Source organism: Cibotium barometz, chromosome 49 (assembly GCF_041138505.1).
Source record: "Cibotium barometz isolate CiBa-2024 chromosome 49, ASM4113850v1, whole genome shotgun sequence".
NCBI classification, from domain to species: Eukaryota; Viridiplantae; Streptophyta; class Polypodiopsida; order Cyatheales; family Cibotiaceae; genus Cibotium; species Cibotium barometz.
In genome coordinates, this window is record NC_141094.1 from 45,371,468 (window position 1) to 45,376,566 (window position 5,099).

Sequence of the window (5,099 nt, forward strand, 5' to 3'; positions counted from 1 at the left end):
GGAGTATGGTATGCTTGAGTTTCCACTTGGTTCTCCGAATATGGGCTCCGAATGGACTACCTCTCCCACCCCTTTTGTATAGTTTGGACTCTTCTTTTCTTCAACTCTCTCATGAGGACACTAACTAGGTTATCCAATTAGATCTTCTCAGCCTCTATACTACTGACTATATATGGGTCACACCTTCGAAGCTCCCACCGAAGATGCATTTCTACAGAGATCACTTCCTCTCGGGCTCATTGAAGATGGATTCTTTTAGCAGCTTGAGTGTTCACATGTCCCATGCCATGTGGATTGTAATTGGCCAGATTCATATTTCATCCCATTGTCTTATAGTGGAGACATGGAAAGTTGAGCACGTATTTAGAGTCGGGGAGCTCATACAGAGACCCAAGGAGGAGAGGATTGTAGAAAACAATGAAGTGGAGGCTATGGTGGATCATAGAGAAACATGGCTATGGCATAGAGAGAGAGAGAGAGAGAGAGAGAGAGAGAGAGAGAGAGAGAGAGAGAGAGAGAGAGATAAAACATGACTCAATATGAGAGTGGCAAAATGATTCAAATGCTTGCTTGATTATCCTTGAGAAGGGTGCCTTTAAATAGACTCCATATATGCTACTAATGTAACTTAAAATTTGTGATTAGGTGAGTGATTATGTGAGTGGGTGGCTCCATGATTCTCTTCACCCTTTTCCCTAAATCAGCTCCTTGATTCTAGTAGAGGTAGATGCCCTTTGACTTTTGCCTTGTTATTACTTTATGGATTTTTTCCACCTATCTTTTACAAGAGTGTATGCACATGACTTTATGCATTTGTACTTGGATACGGATTGGTCTCCAACACTCCCCCTCAAGCGTTATTGTAGCACACACTTCATTTGGATTAATCTATATCTATAACGTAGTTTCACAGAAGTTATGTTTGGTTCTGTCCTTGGAGTAAAGTTAATGGTAGTCAAGCCATTGTCTTCGTAGTAGACCTTTAAAATGCCCTTGAGTCTTCATTCTTTGCAAAGTTTTGATCTTCTCCATCACTCACCCTCAAACATTATCCTAGTACACACTTCATTGGATTAATCTATGCCCATGACATAGTTTCACTAGACATTGTGTTTGGTTTTGTCATTGGAGTAAAGTTAATGATAGTCAAGCCATATTCTTTGTAGTAGACCTTTTAAATACTCGAGTCTTCATACTTTGCAAAGTTTGCATCTTCTCCATTGTTGAAATTAGGGTTAGGGTTGCAACAATGCACACACACAAGATAGAGAAGCTTGAGAGCACACAAATTCACTAGATTAGAATGAACAAATGTATGCTAGGTACAAAAGATAAGTACACATCCCAAAATAAGTAGATAAGAGGGTGTACATACGCACGGGGGGAAAAAAAACTCCTAGTGAGGGAAAAAGTGCCCCGGCAGTCCTAAGTGTGTTTACACACATCACTATCATATAATGCTACAAATCCCCCCTAGAGTGATGATGTGAACATGTATAGGGTATGGCCGATCAATCCTAAAAAGGCAGTAAGCCCAAAGCTTTACGAAAAGCTTCAAACTTTTCACGAGGAACAACCTTTGTAATAAATAAATCTGCCATGTTGTCATGTGTAGGCACATAGTCCACGCCGATCTCTGCTGTGCAGAGAGTCTTTCCCTGACATAGTGGTAATGTGCCTCAATGTGCTTAGTGCGAGCATGAAACACTGGGTTCCTCGTAACAACTACTAATGCGCTCTCGCTGTTAGTGAAAATCGTAGTGCTATATGAATGTTCAACACCCAAATCAGCCATAAGATGTCAGAGTCACACACACTCAACTGTAGTTGTAAAAGCTGCCCTTCTGTAATCAGCTTCACAGCTGGAAGTGGCCACTGTAGGTTGCTTCTTGCTGAGCCATAATATACATGAATCACCAAGGCGAAAGCAAAATCCACTAGTGGACACTCGTGTGTCATAACATCCAGCCCAATCTGAATCACTAAAAGCATGTAGCTGTGACTCACCCCCTTTTGGATAAAACAATCCAAAATACTGAGTGTCCTATAAATAGTAGAAAACCCGCTTAATAGCTTGCCAATGCTTCGTACCTGGGCTATGCATAAATCTACTCAACTGTGAGACCGCATACTGTATATCTGATCTCGTGTTGCACACATAAAGAAGTGATCCAACAACCTGCTAATACAAACTAGCATTAAAAAAGTCTCCTGCATCTAGAAGACTAAGTCGAGTACTTGTCTCCATAGGTGTAGCCACAAGTTTACAGTCTTCAAGATTAAACCTCTTCAATAGCTTTTGTATATATTTAGATTGCAACATTGTTGAAATTTGAGCATTGTGATGAGCTATGGTGGATCAAACACTAGAATCAACATCATTAACAAAGTGATTAGTAAATAATTAAGATATAATAAGTGGCTAATTAACAAATAGATTAATGTAGGCATGGATACTTCAAAACCAGCAAATTCTCATTAGGGCAATGCCTCAATTTATAGAGTTTACATCAAGCATCAAATCCCATTGATTTTTCCATGATTCACTCCACCTCTTTTCCCTGATTCTCTCCACCTCTTCACTTTTCCCAGAATATCTCCACACTTCCCAGAATATCTCATGCTACCCTTTATTCTCTCCCAGTAGATTCTTCTCACCTTTTCACAGGTTCTTTCACATTTACATCTTCTCTTTTACAGCCTCTAACCAAGGGCTTGTTCCCGCACACACCCTATTCACTTGTATATTTCAACAAACATAACATGCCATCATTGCGCTGCATAACTGAATCCCCAAATAGTAATGCAACGGCCCCAAATTTGACATCTCAAATGATGAATGCAAATCAGCCTTAAAGACTGAAATCTGATCTATATCGGGTCCAGTGAGTAGCATGTCATCAACATATAGAATGATGACCAAAAATGTGTCCTTACTCCTCTTCAAATAGAGAGTACTCTTTGTTGGATAGTTGTAAAAATCATTTGCAACCAAGAATGTATGAATCTTCTCATACCATGCTCTAGGAGCCTGCTTAAGGCCATAACGAGCCTTTTTCAACCTGTATTCTTTAGACTCTTCTCCTTCACAACAACAAAACTAGGAGGATGTGATACATACACCTCCTCATGTAAATTACCATTCAAGAATGTAGTCTTAATGTCCAACTAATGTACATTCCACCCATGATGTGCTGCCAAAGCAATGAGACACTTAATGGTAGTTATGCGAGATGTGGGTGCAAAGGTCTCATCATAATCAAGGCCCTTTTGCTGGGCATACCCCTTTGCAACAAGTTTGGCCTTGTAGCGATCAATGCTACCATCGACTTTGCGTTTTAACTTGTAAACCCACTTAGTACCAATGGCCTTCTTGCCATGAGGTAGATCTGTCAAATACCAAGTGTCATTCTTGAGTATAGAGTTATACTTATCCTGTATAGCATACATCCAATGATCATCATCTTGTGCTTCCTCAAAGAAAACAGGTTCCTCCTCATTACATAAAGTAGAAATGAGAACATGATCCACATGATGAAAACCTGCACGAGTTTTGCTAAGTAAAGGAGCTGCCAACTTGTTATCCCTTAATGTCTGCACAAGCCATTTTGGCATACGTCTAGATTCTTCTATGGATGCTCTCTCCTCATCCACTACATTCTCAATAATTGCCTCATCAGAAGGCTGATTTGCAAGCTGATTTTGCACCTGCAAAGGCTGAATTTCAGCACTTGGTTGAGCATTCAATCGCTCTACATATGTCTGCCCTCCATTAAACAAAAGCAGGAGCGAACCTCTGAGCATACATTCTACTGTTTTTTGCATGAAAGCATGGGCTGAACTGAGTTTTCAACAAAAACAACATCTCTACTTACCAAAATCCGCTTTGAGGCCGGATGGTAGAGTCTATATCCCTTGCTTTCTGAACTATATCCCACAAATATGCATGTAACTATCTTATCATCAAGCTTACTGCGTTGTTTCTCAGGCACAAGAGCATAAGCAAGACAACCAAAAACATGCAAATGAGCCATAGAAGGCTTCCTACCATGCCAAGCTTCATAAGGAGTTTTAGAATGCAAGGCCTTGGTAGGGCATTTATTCAACACATAGTTTGCCCACATAATTACCTCTAACCAAAAATCATGAGGTAAATCTTGGGCTTTCACCATTCATCGTGCCATCTCCACATGAGAGACCTATTCTTCCTCTCAGCCACACCATTTTACTGAGGTGTGTATGGCACTGTACGTTTATGCCTTATGACTTTTCTAGCCATATATGCATGAAATTCCTTGGACATATACTCCCCCCCTCGATCTGAATGAAGGGTGCCAACTTTACATTCACGTACATTTTTAACCATGGATACAAAGTGCCTAAAGCACATAAAAAACCTCTGACTTCTGCTTTAATGGATACACCCAGCTATATCTAGAGTAATCATCAACAATAAAAGTGACAAAGTAGAGATATCCCCCAATAGATGGTGTCCTCATATGACCACATACATCACTATGTATAAGCTTTAATTTCTTAACTGCTCTCATAGATCCATCATTTGGAAATGATGCCCGATGCATTTTACCAAGAATACACCCCTCACATACATGTCTAGTAGGGGTTCAAGAGTTGGCAACTCAGACACCATATGCCTTTGAAGGCATAACAAACTGCCATAATTCAGATGGCCAAATCGTACATGCCATAATTCTGCATCACTCATAGCACAAATCGTAGAGACTGAGCAAGTTCCATGCTCCAACTTCTGAAATACATCCATCTTGTATAGGCCATGAAACAAGGTACTTGAGGCAATGATAGAATAACAATCATTTCTATCCTGAACTGTACATCTGTCATCCACAAATTTCACCGTCAAGCCTGACAAGGCTAAGGTTGAAACTGATAGTAAGTTCTTCTTAATGCCTGGCATTTGTCATCCACAAATTTCACCATCAAGCCTGACAAGGCTAAGGTTGAAATTGACAGTAAGTTCTTCTTAATGCTTGGCACATATAAAACTTTAGAAAAAGTAAATGTGTCCCCATTTGCAGCAGTGGGGGCACAACTCTACTAACTCCTTTGACAGGATATTG